Source organism: Nyctibius grandis, chromosome 6 (assembly GCF_013368605.1).
Source record: "Nyctibius grandis isolate bNycGra1 chromosome 6, bNycGra1.pri, whole genome shotgun sequence".
Classification (NCBI taxonomy): Eukaryota; Metazoa; Chordata; class Aves; order Nyctibiiformes; family Nyctibiidae; genus Nyctibius; species Nyctibius grandis.
In genome coordinates, this window is record NC_090663.1 from 67908517 (window position 1) to 67933122 (window position 24606).

General features: G+C 41.8%; 1 protein-coding gene across 2 annotated transcripts in view; it reads left to right on the forward strand.

Annotated features, from left to right (window-relative positions):
* ARHGAP24 (Rho GTPase activating protein 24) overlaps nucleotides 1-24606 on the forward strand; it is a 230174-nt gene that overhangs the window by 83519 nt on the left and 122049 nt on the right. Inside the window, exons 1-2 of one of the 2 annotated variants that reach the window (XM_068403602.1) lie at nucleotides 22409-22450; nucleotides 23113-23292. The exons of the other annotated variant lie outside the window; for it this stretch is intronic. The gene's annotated coding sequence lies outside the window, so the exon portion shown is untranslated. Of the gene's footprint in view, nucleotides 1-22408; nucleotides 22451-23112; nucleotides 23293-24606 lie in introns of those variants that run through there. 2 annotated transcript variants of the gene reach the window in all.

The window sequence follows — 24606 nt, forward strand, 5'->3', positions numbered from 1 at the left end:
CCTCAGCCTGAATCAATCACATTGTAAAAAGTTTCTCACTGTGGTCTGTATCTTTTTCATACGTTCAAGAGACCTATTATTAACATTGCACGTCTGGGGTTGACTAAAATCTTTTATCCACTGAAAATTAAGAGAGTTCTTTTCAATTGAAAAAATGCTTCCCCCCAACCCCCCGGCCAGAACACACAGAATGCTTTCTGACCTAAGATTTCCAGGCAAAATGGGGCTTCCAATCAGTAATGTCATAAATTAAGTCTGTATTTCTTCTGGATGTTGTAGATGGGAAAAGAGAGACGCTGAGCTTCTCTAGTTGTAGCTGTTGGTATTATTGCAGTAGGGTCCATGCCCTACAGCAGTGGGTGTGGAGGGGATAGGATGAGCAGCCAGAAGCGGACTGGCACTGATTTTGGTGGTGATGCTCTCTCTCCTCCTGATAGACGTGTCCATAGGAGAAGCAGCTTTAGTTCCTGTCGCAGGTTTAACTAGAAGGTGCCGCTGAGGAAGCGCACAAAACTGGAGTGTTTCCATTTCAAAATGGCTGTGATGCTGCCTTTGCTGCCACATCACATGTGAAGACATCGATACAAAGGATTTTGCTGAAGGTGGTGCTCCATATGTCCCGATTCATATGACACCTTCACATCTGTCTGATAATGCTTGCTGTGGGTGTGCTTATTATGCCCTGGTCTATGGGAATTTGGTGTCAAGTGTGGAATATGTAACTGTAAGCCTGAGATGTGTGTGTGGTGCAGGCACAAAAACGTTCCTGTGCGACCATGCAGGCAGCTGGACGGCACCAAAGGGTCACTGCCTGCATGGGACCTGCCACACCTGAGCTGCAGAAAGCTCCTTCAGATACAGCTGGTAATTTTCTCTAACAGGAGGAAACCTGGCTGATAACAGGATAGTAGGAAGTGGTAATGGAATAAGGCTTGAGCAGTCAAACATTTACATTTTGGAGGCAGGCCCTTCTGTCCATGTTCAAGCACCTTCCTCAGAGATCCCTCATTTTCTGTGTATGATGCTATCCCAAACACCACTGGTGCCTGTGGGATGTGTACAGCACATTTGGAGGTCAGACTGTACTTTGCTGCTGAGTTTGAATGCTTTTACCACACTACCTGGCTGTTGCCTAAATTGTAGAAAGCCTCCAGAAAATGCAATGTTTCACCCTGGTTTTGAGTTATCAGTACACTGTTAAGTCTCAATCACCACCTGTGTTGCGTCTTCTCCCATAATTTGACTGTTTATTGCTGGTTTTCAAAGTGTCGGCCCCTCTCGCTGGATTTTCTTCCAGCCTGAGCTCTTATGTGCCAAGTCTTAGCCCAGGCTCATCATTCATGGCCAAGTTAAAAAGCCTTGGGCTTTTTAACTCCAATGGGAGTGCCAGCTGCTGAACTGATGGGAGAGCATAATTGCTCTCATGATTTCCTGAAGTATTTGTTATGCCACCTTTCTATGCAGTCAAGTTAAAAAGTAATTTGCAACTAGTTTTTGGGCTGCCTTCAATATTTACCTGGAGCCTCCCTGAGAATCAGGTAAGGTTTTTGTTTTGTTTGCTTGTTTTTAATTCTGGGTCTGGAGTTTTGCATGTGTTTAGGATAGCGCTGGTATATTTATCTTTCCCCCCTTGCTAACAAGCATGCAGCTATAGTGACTTCATACTGGAGCAATTTTCCTGGTGAGATATTATGCTAAGGATTCATGACAAAAGAAAAGGTTTTGGGAAATTAGATAGGACATTTCATGCCACAGCACTGATCTTTGGGGTATGAAATTAAAATAGAGACTGAGACTGACCGCGGAGGCATCGCAGTGCCTGTAGAAGTGTTGTCAGCTGTATGTTAAGCAAAGCTGAAGTGAGCTTTGCCACCATCATCGTGTCACTGTTGCTTCTCAAAGCAAGTATTGTCAGCCGTTTGTAATGAAGCTGTTTGTCATCTGTATCCTCTTAGTGACTCAGTATAAAAGTCAGTTTTATAGGCTGACAGCAACAAAACTGAGCTCATTGAGTGTAATAGAGAAAAATATATTGTAGCCAAGGTTCTGGTTAGCCTTTGTTAGCTTTCATAAGAGAAAACAGCTACATAGCAACAGGATCTATTTGCAGGGTGTTTTTTTTATTTTATTTTTTCAGCTTAAATGAACATTGCGTTAAATGTATGGCGCTGAAGCTCGCACTGCTCTTGGGTTCTGTTTTCCCTGTAAGTTGAAGTAATTTTAGTTATAATCCCAAAGGCAATAGTGACAAGTCTTCTTTTTGTCTATTATGTCTGTGGGCGGCCTGAAAACTTGTGTGTTTGTTTGCTGGTAATACATGCGAATTATTTTGGGAACGTACGTGGGAGTAGGTTTATACTATGAAACTAATTCTCTGTACACAGCCATGTCTGAAGATGAATGAAAGAAATGTGTGTGGAGACAAGTATCTTGCAGTTTTGATGCTGTAATTAAAATACAGAAGCTTTTAATTTGCATTTTGAAAACATTCTGTTCATTCCTTAAGTCATAACATGGTTTAATAGTTAAAATTGTTCTTTCTTTGTCTTTTGCTGTGCTGACGAAGTTAATTCACAGGAGTGAAACTGTCTCCTGTACGGCACAAGGCCCACACCACGCTTCTGTGCAGGAGTTTTCTGTACTGGAGTCAGTGTCACCACGAGGTGATTAGTGATGTCTGTGGTTATTAACAGCTCCTCTCACACTCGGAGGAATGTTTCATACTCAACAGAAACCAGAAGGGAGTTTAGATAAATACCTTTTTAAGGGGAAATATGCACACATAGCAAAGTTGTGTGATTAGGTTTGTTCAAGTGATTGTCTTTTATTTGCTGGTTGTTACTAGTTTTATTTAGAAGATATTTGTGTATTTGTTCCTTTCTAAAGGAAACCTGAGGTTTTTATCTTGGTATGCAGGTGTAATGGGGGAAGGCATTTGCGTTCACACGGAAGTGAATCGGGTGACCCAGCTGTGTCTCAGTGAACTACGTGTCACCCGTAGGTATGGAGGTGCAGAACAGAGGCACATGAAAGCACCGTAGTTTGCGTGCGTGGTGGTTTGCAGATGGGGGACTTAATTCCTGCTGGAGTCAAGTTACTGCACCTCATTTGCACCAGGAGGAGCTGAGCACAGAGATGGGGGAAGCTCAGACTCGTTCATTGTTTTTCACACAACGAAGCATCACCAGCTCAAAATAATCTGGGACTATGTAGGTAATTGCCTAGAAGAGATGATGGTTATTGAATGGGCGAAGGAATGTGCTTCATGATTGACTGGGCTTTGATCTGGGAAACTAAACTGCCCATACTGCTGCCTCCCCAGCTGCTGTTATTTGAGATCGTTATGCGGTGGCTGATGTCCTGCTCTATGAGAGCGATACATCATTGTACAGCTTAGCCTCATGGGTAAGAGCCAGATTGCCACTCCAGTGGTATTTCACCATTTGAATGTTATCGAATCATGTGTTTCTTTGTCCTTGCCCTGTATTACATGCAGTTTTCATGAGAAAACAGCACTGAAGGCGAGCTTACTTACAGGACCGTGTTCACTAGCATGTGATCTGTTTGCATGCTCTGTTCTAAGGCATGAGTTCCCCTAGAGACACAAATATCCCAAAGATTTCTCTGATGAGTTGTTCAGTTGCATGAGTGTTAGTATTTAATTAGTACTGTTTAAACTAAAACATACATTTCCAAATGTTTATCTTTGATATTCCGTGTGGAATCTTTTGCTTGTAAGCTTTGTACATGTGTGCTCTTTTTTTCCACCATTGGCAAAGTATCGTAGTCCAACATGTGCATCTGTGTGGATGAATTTGTACTTTGGTATTACTGAGTTACCAAAGTCTGTTCATCCCTCTAAAAGCATTCTCAGTGCAGCCTCAAGTTATGTGTCTGCAGCTTAAGGCATGGTTTCATTCTTAGGGGTTATTCAGACTGTTAGGAAATAACTAATATTTCAGGGAAGTTACTCCTAGTCTCTGCTGCTGCTTTTTTCTGCACTTGCATGTCTGCTGATTTAGTGTGTGTATGGCTTCTGGGCTATCTCCCTTCACATCAGGGAACACAAGAACTTTCTTGAGTCATGGATGGTGGAAACTGCAGAAGCCAGGAATAACCTTCAGCACTGTACACTTTTGTTTGCTTAAGGTCAGTTTGTCAGGCCTGAGACCTGTAGTCAACAGAACAAGCCCAAACATATTGCTGAGGAAAACGTCACCATTTTGTTCTGGTTTAGATGAGCTCTCTCTGTGCACAATTTTTCTGTACGTACATCTTTTCAGAAAGCAGTTTCTCCATGATGCTATGCAACAGAAGTGATGGTTCCCTTTGTGGTACTAATTGAAAACAAGACAAATGGATTGCCGCAATGAGACAACTTACTTCTGCTTCTTCAAGTAGAAGTACAGGATATAAATCAAAATATGACATGTACTTAAAATACTTAAGCTACCTTCCCCAATGCTTCAGCTGGAAAGGATGTGAAACAAAAGCAGTTTCACTTGACTGCCATGTACAAGCCTGTCTCAGGACTTAGTTTTGATACTCTGGCAGTCTTTACTTCTGTGATACTGTTCAAATATTTGGCTTCTTTTGCATCACAGCTTTTCTCATAAGAATTATTTTCAGGTAATTTAGAAGTCTGCAGTAGGTTTTACAAATTGATGTTAGGAAAGTGCTCCCCAATGCTGTTGTCGGGAGTGCCCTACGAAGTATTTTTATATTATTTTGGAGAACTTGAGATGTCACTGTTCACAGCATGTGTGAATCTCATTTTTCTGGCATGAAATTCTTATGCTGCGCTTTCTCAGAACAGTGAGCAGTATTTAATCAGGTTTCTAAGCTGACTTGTAAGTCTTTGACTACAAAGCATTTCCCAAAAGCCCGTGGCTTTATTAGAGAATCTCTGCAAGGGAGTGAAATATTAATTCCCAGAACTTTGAAATTGTTAGAATTTTTTTTTCATTAGTCAGAAAAAAAAAAAAAAAGAGGTGTCCACAGGCCTTTGTCTTTATTTCTTTGTCTTTAATTGCATACCATATGGCAAATAAAGTTTCCTGCAGATTAACTGTACTGGTAGGGAGCATGAGGTGGATTTCAGGGGTTACAGATATTTACTGTAGCTTCTATTTCAATATTCTTTTCTTCTGATATCAATACTTTGCAGTCCTAGAAGTCATACGACAGTAGGACTTCTGTAGGATGGGAAAGGTTCGAATCTACAGCGAGACACCAAATGGGACATGTTTGACAGTGACTGGTATAATTCAACATGATGTCTCAGGGATGGAAATGTTTTAGAAGGTTTTGAACTCTGTTGTTTTGAAGTAGAACTGTTTGTTTTCTGTAAGGATGTAGCCTTGTGAGAAATAAGGGGCAAGAGTTCCCTGCCTTATCTTCTCAGGAGTAATTGCCATGTCCAAGGTGAGGATACACACATACATATGGCAAGTTGCTTTCCTTGAAGGCTTAGCAGAGTGTTAGGAACACAATGCACTAAGCAAATTCGCTTATCTGGTTTTCAGGAGAAAACTGTTTGTGTATTAAGAGGTTTCCCACCCTGCTGCAAAAAACCACGCCTTTCCATAGTGCACATGTGCACACACCCGAGCACTGAGGTACTCTCTATACCTTTTGCTATCATGCAGACACTCTGTATTCCCTTCACAATCAGCATGGCTGGCACAAAATTGATTTCCTTTCCTCCATGATATAAAACCCAAAAATGAAGTGTTAAACCAGTCAGTTTAACCAGCTGCTTTGACTTGTTCCCTGCGCTGAATTCCTATCTCCTCCTGGTGTGACCCCGGTGGATTTAATTGGTGCTGCCACAAAGATGAATGCCTCCCCTTGCACGCACTGACAGCCAGCAGTGCCTCTTCATTAGTCAGGAGCACAGGACCTCAAGGGCATTGCTGATACTGCCGACTGAACTAATTGTACCTCTGATGTCTTCTGGAGGGAGCAGGCAGGCTGTTTAATCAAACCAGCCTTACTACACATAGATATCTCTATGTAATGGCATATTGCACTAAAGCAGCTTTGAGTGATGCTCGTTTCCTATTGAAGATCTCCTGAACACGTTGTCATCCTTATTAACAGAGTGGTTTCTCAAAAATGTATTTGGTAGGGAGCCACCTCTCTGCATGCAGACACATTGGCACGCTCTGTCTCATTCTTGTCCTTCAAAGGAAGCTGTGACAACTCTAAACTCCTTTTTCTTAAGTGACCCTTGGAAATGCATGGAGTCAGTGAGCCAGAGAAATGAAGCCAGCTGAAGCTTTGCTGCTTGTTTCTCACAAGGTTAACGGTGAGGGCTCAGCGGGAATGAACTCTTTTTGATCTCGAGCAGCAGCTCTTGTGATGCGCAAATATTTGATGTGCCCATAATAGGTTTGCCTCTGTCATAGTTTTTAAAAAAGCAAAACTCAAACCATTGCCAGTCCTACATCCCTGTGAAATGAGATGGCGGGTCATGCCACAAAGTTGTTGTGCTAGCACAATAAAATCTGCTAATTTCAAGCTCAGTTCCCTACAGGTCAATGCATGCAATATCCCTCTTAGCCATGTTTCTTGTGCCTTTGTTGTCATGGCTACTGAACGACACTGGGGGAAGGCACCAAGTTCAAGATACCTGGTTTTTGTTCCAGTTCCAGCAGTGACTCCTTCTGTGACATTGGACCAAGTACTACCTTTCCATGCCCTTGTGTCCATGCATGTTTAATTCAGATGATACCTGCATCCTTGTGAGAGGTACAAGCCTTGAAAATTAATTATGTTAAGGAAATGTAAATCTGAACTAGTGATAGCCAGCAAGAAGTTTTTATAACCTTTATCCTGGGGGTTTGGGGGAGAGAGGCAAGACCAGGATTATGACACAGACTTGTAGAGTGATATGAGTCACTAGCGGTGTTACCCAGGGCTCAGTTTTGGGGCCGGTGCTGTTCAATATCTTTATAGATGATCTAGACGTAGGGACTGAGTACACGCTCAGTAAATTTGCAGATGACACCAAGCTGGGTGGGAGTGTCGATGTGCTGGAGGGTAGGAAGGCCCTACAGAGGGATCTGGACAGGTTAGATAGATGGGCCGAGACCAACGGCATGAGGTTCAACAAGAACAAGTGTCTGGTCTTACACTTCGGCCACAACAACCCCATGCAGCGCTACAGGCTGGGGGAAGAGTGGTTAGAAAGCGGCCTGGCAGAAAGAGACTTGGGTGTGCTGATCGACAGCCGGCTAAACGTGAGCCAGCAGTGTGCCCAGGTGGCCAAGAAGGCCAATGGCATCCTGACCTCTATTAGGAATAGCATAGCCAGCTGGTCTAGGGAAGTGATCGACCCCCTGTACTCGGCACTGATGAGGCCGCACCTTGAATACTGTGTCCAGTTCTGGGCCCTGCACTTCAAGAAAGATGTTGAGGTGTTAGAGCGAGTCCAGAGGAGGGCGACCAAGCTGGTGGAGGGTCTGACCTACGAGGAACGGCTGAGGAAGCTGGGGTTGTTTAGCCTGGAGAAGAGGAGGCTCCGAGGTGACCTTATTGCAGTCTACAACTACCTGAAGGGAGGTTGTAGTGAAGTGGGAGTTGGCCTCTTCTCCCAGGCAACTAGTGATAGGACAAGAGGACATAGCCTCAAGCTTTGGCACGGGAGGTTCACGTTGGACATGAGGAAGCATTTCTTCTCAGAAAGGGTCATTAGACATTGGAATGGGCTGCCCAGGGAGGTGGTGGAGTCACCATCTCTGGATATGTTTAAGAAAAGACTGGACATGGCACTTATTGCCACGGTCTAGTTGACATGGTGGTGTCAGGGCAATGGTTGGACTCAGTGATCGCAGAGGTCTCTTCCAACCTGACTGATTCTGTGATTCTGAGTAGTTTTGTCTCCTCTCCTTCATATGGAAGATCCTCATGATATTGCATCTGTTTAAAGATCAAGATTGGCATGACTCAGTCTTGGGCTAATAAAGAACTACCAGAAAACGTCCTGTTTATCCTATAAGAGGAGATGGGGCACCTTTTCCCATTCAGAAGATGAGGTCCCTTTTCTGGTAGAACTCCATCACTTGTATCTAGCATAGAAGAGCCTGCAAACAATACCAAGTTAGGCGGGAGTGTTGATCTGCTTGAAGGGAGGATGACTCTACAGAGGAATCTGGACAGGCTGGATTGATGGGCCGAGGCCAGCTGTATGAGGTTCAACAAGGCCAAGTGTCGGGTCCTGCACTTTAGGCACAACAACACCATGCAACGCTACAGGCTTGGGGAAGAGTGGCTGGAAAGCTGCCTGGCGGAAAAGGACCTTGGGGGTGTTAGTCGATAGCCAGCTGAATATGAGCCAGCAGTGTACCCAGGAGGCCAAGAAGGCCAATAGAATCCTGGCTTGTATCAGAAATGGTGTGGCCAGCAGGACTAGGGGAGTGATGATCATCCCCCTGTACTCAGCACTGGTGAGGCTGCACCTTGAATACTGTGTGCAGTTTTGGGCCCCTCCCTACAAGAAAGACATTGAGGTGCTGAAGCAAGCCCAAAGAAGGGCAATGAAGCTGGTGAAGGGTCTAGAGTACAAGTCTTATGAAGAGCGACCTAGGGAACTGGGGTTGTTTATCCTGGAGAAAAGGAGGCTGAGGGGACACCTTCTTTCTCTCTACAACTACCTGACAGGAGGCTGTAGTGAGGTGGGTGTCAGTCTCTTTTACCAAGTAACAAGTGATAGGACAAGAGCAATTGGCCTTAAGTTGTGCCAGGGGAGGTTTAGATTGGATATTAGGAAAAATTTCTTCACTGAAAGGGTTGTCAAGCATTGGAACAGGCTGCCAGGGAAGTGGTTGAGTCACCATCCCTGGATGTATTTAAGACATATAAATGTGGTGCTTAGGAACGTGGTTTAGTGGTGGACTTGGCAGTGCTAGGTTAAGGGTTGGACTTGATGATCTTAAAGGCCTTTTCCAACCGAAACAATTCTATAATAGCTGATTTAAACATAATTTCTTTAAATATAGTAATATTCATTCATAGATTTTTTTTTCTAGCTTAAAATTCATCTGATAGAAATTATAGCAGTTTAGGCCATCTGCTTTTAAAGCTGAAGGAATTAAATCTAGATGCAAGAAGTATTTAAAAGAAAAATTAAAAAAGATTCTTTTCTAAATGTCTTTTCTGAGGTATGCAGCATGTGCAGAATTGATAAATTATCCTCACTCGTGTGGCTCGGATGTGTAACTTTGAACTTAGTGAAACATGAGCCATCACAAATTTTCATATATAAACCCTGCTATCTTGAATCCCTTCTATCTTTGTGAACAAGTACAGATTATAGGTTAAATATGTTCGTATTTATATTAGAAGAAGTAGTAATATTGCCTGCTTTCTGAATGCTATTTCCTAGTTACAGTCTATTTTGAAGATAGGTGATGGATGGAGCACTTCTGAAAGCTCCTGAACACTTGTAGCTTTCATTTTCTTTCCTGTAAAGTAATTCCACTTACTTTTCAATCGTCTGTTCTCAGTGCCATTAATTTCACGTGGCAGAAGACTGCACAGACTTAAAAATTGTGAGAGTGCAGTTTCTTTGCCTGCCTTTGCCATTACTTAAACATAAAGCTGAAGTTAAAAAGTTATTTTACACTTGTGTCTTTTGATTTAGAAGCAGACTGCTTTTATTGGCCCTGCTTAACATGTGGTGCACGTGATCTGATATGTATTTACTCCATAGATTAAGTTAGCAATATTGTTCATTTGGATGAGATTCTCTCTGTGACCCACTGGTGTCACTCTGGAGATCATCTACTACATACAAGAGTTTGGAACATAATGGTGGTGGCATCTTTAAAAACTTAGGTGGCATAAAAGCATATTTCGCTTAGTGAATATGAATGCTCATGTCGTGAAAATTACATTTGGGGACATGCTTTATTCCCCAATATGCTACCAGTTGTAATCACAGCAACGATGAGATTTCTTTTCTCCACCTCAGCACTGTAGCTGGCAATGGAGCTTGATGATCAATATCGATGTTGGCAAATGGCTTAGGTAGTGCCAGAGAGATAGTTCCCATGAAGTCACGTGGTCCGTTGGAAGTGAGAAAGGTAACTGGAATGAGAGCTTCTTGCTCTGATAATTTTTGATAGTGATTTGGGGACCAAATGGGGGGCGGGAAGAAATATTGGCTTTTTCCATTGTTCTGTTAAGGTGTGAGGAATTTCCTGAACTTTGATAGTGCAGACTCTGGGGCTGAAGATAAATCACACCCCAACTGTATGGCTTCAATGAGTTGTGAAGCTACAGTAGGTCTTCAGCAATGTCTGTGTTATGTCTGTTAAGTATATGCCATGGACACACCATTTTGTTTGCCAATACAAAATCATGTGTGTTGATACTTCTGGTGTTCTCTGGTGTGTAAATACAAACTTTGTCTCAAAAGAAACAAAATGCCTTTTGTCTTCCTCACTGCAATAGCAGTCTGAACGGCATCTTTGACAGCTACTAGCTGCGTTTTTTAAGCTTCATTTTTGTCCCTCTAGTGGTGACATCAAAAAGTCCAGTGAAGTAATAGATGTACTTCTGTGTTGGATACCCTGTTTGGGGCTTCAATTTTTAGCTTGTTTCATGTCAGCAGTATCTTTGGCATATCATGAAGCACATCTTGAAACTCAGATTCCCAGACAAATTCTGTGAAGTGGGAAGACAGTACTGGGAAAAATCAGAGGCAGTGGTAACTCAAGCTTTTTTAGAAAAAGTTTTCCTAAATATCCATATTGCTGACATTACTTTAATGAATTGTGATAATGATTACTTCTCTGTCTACCTCTGCTCACAGAATGGAGGATCTATCAGCTTTAGTCAACATGCAAATTTTTTTAAGATGGTAATGTTTTTATTACAATTGCATGTGTGCACTTTCTGTACTTCAGTTGTTAAAAGATGATTTGTACTTGATTACACTAAGTAATGAAAATAGCATTGTAGGAAGAAGTGAGACAGAAACATTATGGAGGGATGCTCCAAAGTATAGACATTCAAGATATCGTTATCTGGTGGGGTGTTCTGTAGTACAGATGTCTGCTGGTCTTCTGCAATAATATTAATAATGAAATTCCCATGCTTCTTGCCATTTTCAGCAAGAACCTCTGCAGGTGCGAAAAATAAATACATTAAAACACATATACCTCCTCTGTCAAATAGCTGGTGGTATCCCACTTAAAATGGCAGGAAAGACAGAGAGTAGGTGACCTGACTGAAGCTGTCTGGAAAGCCGGTGGCTGAGTCTGAAGGCAGATCTCACCTTCTTGATGCACCAAAGAGCTTGTGCCTCCGATGTGGGAGGCAAAAAGTACACAGGCAGTGAGCTTGTGAAGCCCTCTCATCTGTGAAAGTAGTGGGAAATGCAAGCTCCATTTTGATTAAAGGATGGTTTAGCCAAACATCCTGAAAATATGGTACTTCCTAGTGCCTAGGTCATCTGAATAGAAATTGGATTATTTTCCTAAAGTTTACAGATCTTAAGGCAGATATGCTTTGTGATTTCTCATGTGCTTGGGTGTTGCAGCCTGACCTAATTCTCCACCCTGAGGCTGTGGTGGTAAGAGGCTAACAAGTCCTTTGCTCTTCATCCAGTCCTTCTGCAGACTCTTTCATCTTCCCCTTTTCCATTACTGGTGCTGGGGGAACACTGATCCTTATTTAAAATAGTCATCTTTCTTCTTTTTCAGTCTTGTGTTAGAGGGGTGGGACAAAACTTTTTAAGCCCACAGTGAGTGCGAGGACCTCACTTGTCTTTGTTTCTTCAGCACAGGTGTCAAATTTAAGGCTGAAAAGCAGAATTTCTACCTCATATCTACCAGTTTCACAGTTAAATCGTACTAGTACATGGTGTTGATTTGTTATTCAGCATGGTAAAAGCCAGGTTAGCCTGACTCCTTCCCTTTGACAGCAAAGGAAAACCTTTCTGTGGGATGTGAATGTCTTTGCCCAGGGCGACATTGTCTCATCTCTCCTCATGGAGTTGTAGCTTGTACTGCTACATCTGGAGATGGAAATCGCTGGTAATTAAATTGTATGTCTTTTATAAAGCTAGTGGGCATAACTAGTTGTGAAATCTTCTGTGCTGTATTTCAGATCCCTGCTATATTCCTAACTTCAGTGAGTGGTTAGCTTTTATTTTCTGGAAGAAATAACAAGGAGGAATATGTGATTGATGTACGTTTGTGAAGAGAGCGCTTCGAACTACAAGTGCAAGGCTGACTGTCAGGTCTTAATGAAGCTGGTCTACAATTTAGGTGATGATTAATGAAAGAATAATGTCAAGGAGCAGTGCTTAACGGTATTATGTTGACTTCTGCTGCAGACCCAACAGTCTCTCCTGTGGGAGGAGAAGGGCTGCTGCTCTGGGTTGAAACCAGCTGTACCCAGCAGTGAACCCTCCCGCTCTGTGGTGTGCGTTGCGGGCGGCACATGTCCGGGGGCAGCCTGCCCTTTCGTCCAGCGCCGGCTGTGTGCAGCCAAGGCTGGTGGGAGGATCCGCTCGGCAAAGGGCGTCTTTCAGGGCAATTATGGAAAATGTGAGAGCCTCATCAGCCAGTCTGCTGCATGCCAACGTGGAGGAGTGAGAAGGAAAACACCCACGGAAGGGTGATCTTTGCGGCTTGCCAACTGCAGCACCGCAGCTACGTGGTCTCGGGGCAAGACACCATCTGCTACCATTTGGCACAACTCAGCTGTGAGAGCACAGAGCGCATTATTGTCCTCGACCTTGGCAGAAGGAGCTGGCAGTGTGCCCACTCTCTTCGGCAAGAGATAGGAGCGGGAGGGACGTGGTGGTAAAATAGCAACCATGTCTGTGGCTTGCATGCTGCAGTGGTGCAAGTGCTCGGGGGAGAGGGATGGGGGTGCCTCGGACACTGCATGCCTCTGCTCCTGCCATGAAAGGAAACACTTCACCAGGAGCGAGTGGGTCCTGCTCGCCTGTGGGGCCAGCGAGGGGCTCCCAAACCATGGTGGAATAATGTGCCTATCAAGGACAGTAACGCCATTAAAGCTCTTAGTAATTTTAGAGGGGTAATAACAGGAGGTTTACACAGGCTGATGAGAGAATGAGCTGGCTCAGTGGAGGCCTTGCTGAACTTGGATAAACATCCCCAAACAAGATTAGCTACACCAGGGGCTGGTTTTCTTCAGAAGGACAGGGTGCCTGCAGCTTCATGCCTTTGAGTTTGTGTTGTGGCTTACTGTCATCTCGAAGTGTGGACCTCATTTTCTAGGGACGGAGAAGAAGAGAGCAGGGGCTTAAGGAAAAACTTCAGATAAACTGCCTAAACCACCTGGTACATCTTTGCTCAGGGAACAAAATACTAACATCTCAACTACAGAAATAATATGGCACAGAGGTGGGAGAGTGTACTTTTAGCAGTAGACAAGCCGAACAGTAAAATCAAGGTATGAGAGACAGCAGTGGTTGGAGCTAAGGAGAACTGATAATGGAATTAAACAGTGGGCTACCAAAAAGGTATATAAAGGGCAGTGTTTGTATCAGGGGAATGTGAAATAATTTGGTCCATACCCTTGTTATTTTCTTATCAGTGGAAAGTCAAGTTAAGCTATGGTAAAGGCAAAAGAATAGTCATAGTATAAAACTTGTTCATGCAAGGAGTACATGCATGTGCGTGCTGTCTTTCCGTTTGCAATATTGCAGAGGAGCACTTCTGAAATGCTGAAAGAGAATCCAGGCAGGGAGAGCAGCCTGCTGTTTGTTACGGCCTGTGATAGATAAAAGCACGTTTAGGTTCCATCTGTTCCATTTTGGTCAATGCCGAGAGAAGGGTCATAGCTTTGGCAGTGATGGGTATCTGAAACCATTGCCATTTTTAGCTGTTCCAAAATTTTTCCCATTCTGTTTATTGGATGTCTGTTTTTCTGTTTGATATGTATTGCCAGATACACTGCAGGTAGTGATTAGCTACAAGTGTTAGATAAAGTGAGGCTCTCCTGGCTGTCTCTCCCTCTACCACTGCTGCGCTTGGTACAGAAATCATGGGGAATGGGAATAGTTAGGGGTATGTTTTGGCACATTCCAGATAAGTGTAATTTTGCTTTACTGGAATTATATGCTGTCCTGGTTTCATGGGGATAAAATTTATAGAATCACTTTTCTGTTACATTTTGTTTCAGTTTGTGGCCAGCCATGGTATGGTGATCAAGGCCATTAGCAGTGAAAGCCAGGGCAGCTGCCCCAGGCTGGCCCACAGGTGTGTTCTGTAACATTAACATCAGGTTCACTATAAATGGGAAAGCTTGCTGGGGATCAAGGGGCTCTTTGCTCTGCTCTTCTCTCCCTCTTTCTCCTCTTCCTCTTTTCTCAATGGTTACTGTCCCTGGAGGGACTTGCCACCACTCTATGAGCTAAGTATAATTTTGTATCTTTTGTATTAGTATCAATATTGTTTTTCTTATTTTATTAAATCTGTTTCAATTTCAACCCATGAGTTGAAACTTTTCCCAATTCCCTTTCTTGGTCAGGGAGGGGAGATTGGGTGATAGAACAACGGGTTATTGTTTAGCCCTGGGTGTGGGCTGAATGGAGACATGCATAATTACCTTACAGTTTATGTTTATGAAATATTATTACAGCATGAGTGTAGCTTGAAAGTAATAAAGAACCTAGATATTCAACTATAGTGCAATACAAGCAAATGGATTACTTGCCAAATACAGTATTTTCTATGATTACTGAAATGTAAACATTTATCTCATTTTTTTGTACATCTGTGCTGCCTCATGATAAAAAAAAAAGTCATTGAGGTGTGTCTTACATAATTCTGTTTTAATTAAAAATAAAAATGTAATCCGAATATGTAAAACGGTGTACCACACACAATTGTGACACTCATTATTATAGCACTTATAGAACTGTAGTTCTTCCTGGACAGTGGCAAGAGATCAGCAGCACAGGCACATAGGAGAGCCCGGGATGCTACTTTAGAAAGTTGTCATTATGGCAGGACAAGCATGACTTCCCTCCAGAGGTTTGGTTTTTTCTGTGTATCCCTAGAGGCAATCCATGTGGATCAAAGAGCAGGATTTTGCCACAAATGATTGCAAATCCATTTATTACGATTCTGTATTATTAATCTTTGTAAATTTTTGTGATACCTAACCAGCCTTTATTTAAAATGCTGTAATTGCTCTGTTGACTGCAAATGCATATTTGGGATTGTCATTTAAAAGCCTTGTTCGAGGCAAGTTTAGACTTCAGTGCACTAAAGCCCATTTAAAGAATCCCCAAAGGCTTTTTGCCTGTCAGTCTTTTTAAAGCCACATAGACTTGCAGAGAAGTGGGCTCTCTTAAAGAAGGGGCTGTAATAGGTGTACGTGTATATGTTGATTTACTGTGTTTTGAGAACAGCTTTGTCCACACATGCAGATGATCGGAGAAGAAAAATGTGAAAGTAGTTTTCCACTTCAAAGTGCTTTTGATTCTTTAGGGCTCCTACGTGCCTCAGTGATAAAACCACAATTCAGATATGTTTGGCAGAGAGTGCCGACACTGGCGCTAGGATAACTGAGGTTTACGTTCTCAGAGTACCATTAAGTTGGATCTACAGCTGTTTTTTTAATGCATCAGCTCTGTTTTAATTCCTTTTCTGTTTCAACGGCATCAACTACGTATCAACATGTTATTTAAAATAAATAGACAGAGAATACTCCCCTGGAAATGCCCTGAAGATTTGGTCACGTTCATAAGTTGCCTTGCACCAACAAAGGCTGGGGAAGAGATTTAATAAGGCTTTTATTCCATAGTAATTAAATATCTGGCTGATGACACTGTAACTCAACAGATTAAATTGCTGTGTGAAAAGGTATAATCTGTCATGCAGAGAAGCATATTAGTAATTACTAGTGCTGGAAGGCATGTGTGACATCCCCTCAAACCATGTTAGCCCTTGGTTGAGTCCCTGCATCTGAAATAGGGGCAGTAATGCATAATGTTTTTCCTAAAGTGTTTTGTGCTTCTTAGTCTATAATTGAGATGAGTGTAATCACAGAATGGTTTCAGTTGGAAGGGACCTTAAAGTTCATCTAGTTCCACCCCCCCTGCCACAGGCAGGGACACCTTCCACTAGACCAGGTTGCTCAAAGCCTCATCCAACCTGGCCTTAAACACTGCCAGGGAGGGGGCATCCACATCTTCTCTGGGCAACCTGTTCCAGTGTCTCACCACCCTCACAGGAAAGAATTTCTTCCTAATACCTAATTAAATCTACCCTCTTTTAATTTAAAACCATTCCCCCTCGTCCTATTGCTACATGCCCTTGTAAAAGTCCCTCTCCCGCTTTCCTGTAGGCCCCCTTCAGGTACTGGAAGTACCTGAATGGTACTGAATTATGTGAATTTGAACTTAAAACTGTCGTTTTAATTGGTCACCATCCTTAGCCCTTGATGTTTTTTGATTATTGTTTGTTTTAATATCAATGTTGTTATTTTGTAAAGCAGTTAATTCATACAGTTCAGAGTCCAACTAAAATATCTACCAAAAGCATTTGGACAATTTCAGCCTTGATATAGCTGGAGTACATCCTTGTGAGTCTGTTGTACTTAACCTGCTTCTGTTTCTGGAAAGAATAGGTAAAGATTAAATATTGTGCTTAGCTCTTCATCTTGCCCTTTCAACCTTCAGTGGTGTAACTTGCTGCAAAGAAAAATATCAAGGTTCTGTACAGCCCTACTGCTCAGTAGCATTCACATTCTCTCTAACAGCAATGTGAGAATTGCTCTTTGTGAATTGATGATGAGATCAATGTTATATGGAGTGTGTGTCAGGTCTTTTAGTGGTCACTTCACTAATTTATATACTTAAGTAATTAATCTTGGCCAGCTCTTAAACAAAATGAGGTTTAAATCGAAGCTCGATTTTTGTGCGTCTGAAGCAGTGATGCCTGACCTCTGTCTGTGCTCCACAGCAATATTTTGTTCTGCAGCATGACAAAGAACTCCTCTCTGAATTTCTGCTACTAAACAGGCCTACTGAATAGTTTGTCTATGCTTAAAATTAATCTAAATACTCATAGATCAGCTTCTCCAAATCCATTTATTCCTTCTACTGAGGTGAGTTACAAAGTAGTATATAAAGACCTTTTGAATGTAAAGACCTTATAAACAGACTGAACTCTGCCCTGATATGGTGCCAGGCAATTAGCTGAGAACCCCACTTGTTTTCTGCTGCTTCCAGTTTACTACAGGTTTGGTACCCTGTGGCAGCAAGCACTGGTATTGTAGCCGGGTTTCTGGCTGCTCCCGTGCTCAGAGGCTTTTTCCAGGTTTCTGTCCTGCTAAGGGAAAGAATTGCAATCCCCTTTTCATCCTCTATGAGCCTTTGTTTCCGCACTCCCACATTTTCCTGCCTTAGAGCTAGCTGTGTTTCGGTCCTCACTGTGGTGTCTGAGAGTTGGCAATGCCGGTCCTGTCCTTGCCACTCCACGTCCCGGTTACCCTTTGCAAGCCACCCTGATCTTACTGATAAAAGCCTTCATGGAGCCTCACAAAAAATCATGCTCCTAAAAGTCTTGTGATGAGGGCATATGGGCAGGACTGAAAAGGGTATTCTCCCAGCTTTCGTTGTCAAGGGCCAGTTACAGGGTCAGCATGTACAAAGTCTGATACCATTAAGAGTCCATTGGTTTTCAGGGAGACCTTAAAATCAAGGAAATTTTATGATCCGTGCAACCATGAGGTTAATAAAGTTAATGTTTCATTTTTATTGCCTGTGATGTACTGTGCTGGGTAATGCAAGCCAAGTGCATGGCAGTGCTGCCCTCTGCAGCTTCCCGTTTTGGTGGCCACAGCGGTCGTGAGGAGTTGTTTTAGGGCAGCCCTACCATGTAAGGCTGGAAAGCTACCCACCCTCAGCAAGGGCATCTTAATGCTAGCTCCTCCTGTTGTCACCCTGCTAATGTGCCTTTTAGACAGCAGGCTATTGTACGCCCCAGTCAGCCTTTCCCATTGCTGTTAAGCAAGCCGAACTTCTCTAGTTTTCATGGGATGCTCCAAGCCTTAGCCCATGTCAATGATGCTCCCAGTGTTGGTGTAGACATAGGCATCAGAGTTAGTGGAGTGACTTGACATGCGGTGGGTATGGTGAGTACCTGCCCACTCACACACAGTCACAGCTGTGTTTTGCTCCCTATCCATCTCTGTTTGACAGTTTTCACTTTTTGTGCCTGTGCCAGTTCCAGCAACCCATAGCAAGAAGACTTATTGCTTTATAGATGGCATCTTTTGTGGACTACAGTTCTTTGCTTGGGAAAAAAAAATATTTTGGGAAAAAGGGTACAATGTCCTTAGCACAATTTGTTTGTCTGGACTGTGCATTAGGATGATGTTTTGAAGAGGAGGAGGTTGGATTTCTATGTATTTTTCATGTCAGTAATTTTGAATGGGCTGAAGAAGAGTGGTTGAATCTGTTGAGATAACTTTGAAAAAAGCCAAACAACATTTTCCTGCTCTATTTTTGTTTCTGTATTGGATAATCAAGTGTATTTAATTAATGCAATGTCTCACATGGGCAAAGAACATGGTATTCTGTCACCAGATACACTTAGTTGCCTCACCTGTATTTGCTGGTGTATGTAGTTATAGTGCATATTTTTCCTACTCGACTTAATCATCTGCCTCATTCTGATACAGATGCTCTTCTTCAAAGTTGAAAGTTTTGTGTTTAGACTATTTACAGGGTCTAAACGAATTGAAGTCATCCTGTATTTTCTTCATTGTAAGTGAGGAGAAAGTTTGGCCTCAGTGTAATTCAATTTAAACTTATCCCAGCCATGTAGTTAACTTCCTAACAAATTACGCAAAGGCCCATAATTGTGTGTGTGAAGACTTGGAAGAATTGAGCCAAGCCTTGACTTTCAAGATGCGGAATTCAGTTTTAGTCTATCCGGCAACTCCTCACTGCATGTTCCGCAGCAGAGCCCTATTCTTGACTTTATTATTGTCATTTTTTTCCTGCGTGACTATTTTATGTCCGGAAATTAAAAATGAGCGATGATAATCTTTCCAGAAAGCCAGCAGGGAAACTCCAGAGATGTGTTAAATTTAGTAAGTTGAAATGATCAAGTGATGAAGCTTGCAGAACCAATGCAGGATGCTGACTATGATTTTGATGTTGACTTTATTGTTCTGTAGTCTGAGTTGTGAGTAATGCCCAGCTGACAGCGGCAGAGAAACATGTCTTTTGGTAGCCAAAATAAAACTGTGATGCTGTGCGCTGGAAAGAAAGGAGGCATTGAACCCATGTATTATCAGCTGTGTAAAACTTAGCATGTCTCGGCTCTTCCAGCAGTTTACCTACCAAGGTGAATCATCCCATTAAAAAGTCTCCACTGAGTATGAAGTAGCCTGAACATATGGGGGGTTTTTCATGGGCATCCTTAGATGTTGTATCAGGTCCTGGAAGCAAAACTGGCAAGAAAGTAAAGACAATGAATGCTTAGTAGAATTTCCCACTAGTATAATCTCAAAGCTGACAAGTTATGACAGGCAGCAGGTGAATGTATACTTGAGGACAGATAGTTTTGCCCTCCTCTTGACAGGCATATAAATCTGTCTTCAATTAATATATATATTGCAAGAAGAGAAAGTAAATATGTAAACAGTTTCTTCAATTTGCATTTAAATTGCAAATTCTTTTGAAATTAATAAAGCCACTGATTTGTGCAAGCAAAAAGTTTTCATATATGAATGTAAGTTTAAGTGTCAGTGGGCTGCTCACTTTCTCCTCACTTGATTTATATAAAATGCTTTCCAGTTGTTTTCCTAGTAGGCAATTGTACTCCAAAACACTCTCTATGCTATCATCTTGTAACTAAAAAGAATAATTTAGTGATACCATGCTAATGACACCGTAGGCATCTTGTTGTCCAGGGCTACTCGAAAATGGGAGAGCATTTGAGGTAGTGTAGGAGATGCTGTAACCATTTTGTGTGATAAACAACTAGAGTTTAAAAAAAGCTCAGTTCTGGCTGCTAGACTGAATTTTCAATAAGTGTTGGCAGACAATAGATATAAAGACCAATTAATCGCTATGTACAAGAAAAAAATCAAGGTAATCGGAAAAAGCCCACCTCTCTGGAAGGCGCCAGGAGTTCAGCCATATAGTAGATGGAAGCAGTTAATGGAATATAAGTACAAGAATTAAAAAACATACTAAGAAAAAATTATAGAATCATATGGTATTAAAGTAGATTCTTGAAAATCATACATATGAATGCCATAAAATCGCTAAATTCATTCAAATTATTTTTCTATATTTGTGCACATGTATTTATAGGTTGAACTACCCTGTTGCAATGTGAACTGTAGTCAAATGGAAAATTATGCATGGTCTTCATGTTGTGTTTACATAAATTGCGATCACCCTTTGCATCCCCTTGGAAAGTAACTGTTGTTTCAGGCTATATCTCCTCTCTAGGGAACAGTCCTCTCTGTCCTTGAGAGCTTTCAGAGATTTGAAAATTAGCTTTAAAGCTATGGTGTTAGAAAAATTCACCAGAAGTACAGTACACTTCAGATTTTTCTTTCCATCTGTGACATGTCCTGACAAGCAATATTTTCTTAAAGGGGGTTGTCCTGCTTGTATTGCTGCTCAACAGATTGTCTTCTGAAATTGCTCTCAGCCTCACCGTGCAGCTCTCCCATGTCTTCCTCTGCTTTGAGGATGAGTGCAGAAGAGCATGGAGACTTCCAAACTGTAACATAAATACTGCTTCATAATTGCCATAGAGTTTAGGCAAATGGCAAGCAGTGGGAATGAAACTAACACTGGCTCACAGCGTACAAGTTGCTATGCCAAAACAGTCTTTTCCATTACTTTCTACATCTGTGTCTTGTAGGACTTTCTACATCTAGGTCTCTCTAGGAGATCCTGGAGATCTGGATTCTCAGCTCCCAGCCATGTCAGAGCAGCCATTCTGCTAAGTATCTCCAGAAGCAAGGTCTCTGACAGATGCCAAATGCTCTAGACTTCTGGTCTTCTGCTCAGCACTGACACTTCTTAATTCTGGAGCTGGCAGTGGCCTGCTCACTTCACTGAGTCCTGGCATGGTGCGGGCTAGCAAGCCAAGATGCAGCAGTGTCTGCGAGGATCACAGCAATCATCTGCAGGCTTTTAAAAGGGTAAATTTGAAATGGTATTTTTGACTGGATTAGAAATACCCATTCTGAATCCTGAAACACTGCTTGTAACTCATTGCCATAATCTGTCTGTTAGTGCTGGGAAGAAGACTATTTTTCACAGAAGTGTGCATACACAAGAGAGATGCTGCACACTGTGGTTACAGCCTGTGACTGATTGTACTATGGGAATACAGATTCTTTACCTAGGATGTGTTTTAACACCTGCAGCTATTTCAGAAAAGCCTTTCTTGAATACCTGTGTATTCCATTTTAAAAAATAAATAAGAATGAAATGTTCCACCTTGTATTGATATATTTTAAAACTAGCTGATGTTGAAGAGGGATGATTCACTCTTCTTTTCGAAGGGAAGTGCGCCCACACAGTTGCTGAAGATTGCTGAATGTTAAGTGTTTGTTGTGACACTTGACCTTAATGTCTGTGTAATTCTGGGAATACTTGGAAGTCTGGCCCCAGATGGCCTCTGGGCACCTAGGAAGTTAGTTTGATTTTTGTTCTTTTCCCATTCCGCTATTAAATGTTTAAATATTCAGTGGTTAGGATAAAACGTTCCAGATACTATGCTAACTACTATTTCACCTATGTGATGTAAGGAGAAGAACTGTAATTCTTAAACTGAGGTTAATTTAATCATCTTTTGCAAATGTTTTACAGGGGACTACACATAGTTTTTCGTTTCATTACTTTCTTGTTTTAATGTTCTGGTTAATAACGCTGTTGCAGGAAAACTGGAGAATGCTCTAGTTGGGCCTGTCTCTCACTGACCCTGTTGCACAGACAAGTTCAATTCCTAACAGAGAATCCAAATCAGAAATGCAAACTTGGAGTGGGAGAATTTCCCTCCAGATAAACAGCATCAGGGGAGAGAGGAGAGCATGCAGCTCCACGGGTGCAGACACAGGCTTGTCAGGAGAAGCTTGGGGTGTCACTTCCCCTGTGCACTCTGATGGGCAGTACTCGATCCTGTGTTCAGCAGGGTAGATGGGATTGACATCTACTTCAAACACATTGCTAAAGATTAATTAAAACCAAGCAGAGTGGATGGTAGAGCTGGAGGGAGAATGCCAATTCTCTGGGGACACTGGGTGCTGGGATCAGATTGCAGCCTGCAGTGCCAGGTCCTGCCCCAGTGTCAGCTGGAGACATCTTCTCATTCGCTGATGTATTTGCAATGTAAATAATACTATGTGTTTTTTTTTTTTTTAAAAAAAAGTGTGCACTGTACTGCCTGGGACGAAGAAATGTATTCACTCAGAGTAAAAGGTGAGCTTGACTTGAAATTTCCTGGTTGCCTCCAGCTTCAGGCTGCAGAGGGATAGGAATATAACTTGAATGAACGTTAGGACCGTGCTGTGACACCTTTCTGGTCTGTGAACCACTTCTCTTTACACGTAGTTCCATAATAAGTGGACAGATTTATAAGGACTTGTTTTGGAAAGTCCGTATTTATGATCTGAGAAGCTGCAGCTGTGTTAGTGTGTGCTGCTACACCTCATCTTTCAAATACATCAAAAGGTCTGGCAAAACTGACTTCTCAGTAGAGATGAATCTGCATTTTTATCAGTACTGGAAAGCTTCTGCATATTATTATTGAAACAAATTTGCCCCAGAAAGGAACAGAAATTTGTAGCAAATCAGAGTCCTGTCACAAAGTGGTTTAGTGCTTTAGCACCTTGTGAGAGAGTATATGGCCCGCATGTGCTTATTTTTAGCTGGCAGCGTTTTAATATTTACCTAAGAGGCAATGTTATAACTAAAACATATGGTTTCATTAATGCAGAGGGGACGTAACTTAGTCAAATGCTTGCATGTTGATCCTCCTTGGGACTGATTCCAATAATGATTTGCAAGAAGCAAGCTCCCACATACTTTAAAAATCTTATAATGTATTTTCTCTCTTTTTTGGATCTGTCGGAAACATTTAGTGACCTCTGTCTGGCAAACTACCACTTAGAATTTTGCAGCATTACATCTGACTCCTGATCCCAGTGGCAAAATTCCCAGCAACTTCAATATAAACAAGATTGCAGCCCAATTGTGACAGGATATTATGGAAAATACCGTAATACATTGAAATGGAAAAGAGGATTTTAGGTTGAAAACTGGTAAGTATCAAATTTTAATTTAGTTGTAATAGCTAGGTTTAAACATCCTCTATCCCCCATTCCCCCATGTGAATGTTCAGAGACAGGGTAAAGTCATTGCAAGGACTTGAATAACTGCATGTGGTCAGAAAGTCTGTTCCAGATCACATCCAAAAGCCTTATATGTAATAAGATACAGTGCAGCTCTGAGAGTATGTTCTCAAGTGGAAGATCGGGCAATATCATTGAAAGTTAGTCTGTTGTTCTTTGTGGATCTTATTGTATTATAGAACTGCATGAAAAGAATAAGAAGGAACTCACACAGCTATGCCCACTCTAAGCTGTTCCTTGCCTGTAATTTATGACGGTAAAAAAAGAGGACTGTTGAGTTACCTCTGAAATGCATTGACCTTTAAATAAATAAGAACAATACTTAAAATTTCACTTTTGCTGGCTAGAAAATGATTCTCTTAAATTGACTTAGAACAAGGTTTGCAAAGATCAGGTCCTATTTCTGTGATAGCAACATGATTTTAATACTGAAAGCATCTACAGGGTATGTTTATACTCAGCAGAGGGATGTGTGTGTATAAATACAAGTATGTATGTATACTTGGTATTGTTTATTTTTATATATGAGAATATGTTTAAAGAAACAAACAACTTTGTCCTTTGTGAGGTCAGAATTTATGCCTAGTATTGATAAAATCCATCTGCGTAATGATGGTTTTCAGAAACTTAAAACAAATGGTGCAACATTAGAACTCTTCCACTCCTGCCCCCATCTTACACCCAGGCACCCTCCTCAGAAGCTCTTTTGCCTGTAATGTATACGTACCTAACAATTCAGTGTTGTACGTAATGTAAGATTTTTATTCCATGCAAAGGAATTTTTTTTCCCGAAAAGATGAATTTTTTACATGCTTATTATTGGCTAGAAGAGCATCATATTTTAAAATGAGGAAGCAAGTGTAGTTTCATCTTTATAAAGCATCAGTTATAGAAATGCCACTTCAAAGATAGCTTGTAGCTATTCTTTACCTTTTTCGCTTGTACCCAAGATTTGACAACATATTCTGGCTTTGGGAGTATTTGTTTTTCGGGGTTTGGGTGGTGGGGGGAGGGGGATTGCAGGTTTTCCCTTGCTGCTGCTGAAATTTTTCAGGAGGGTTAATATGGAAATACAGATGTTCTTGTCCTGTCCTGTATCTAACCAGCCATCATGCTTGACAGTGTTCTGCACATTATGAAATCATATCAGTATGTCCCGTGAGGCTCAGCCAAAGATGAACTTTATGTTCCTTTAATGGCAGGAAGCAGAAGAAAAAGGAAAAG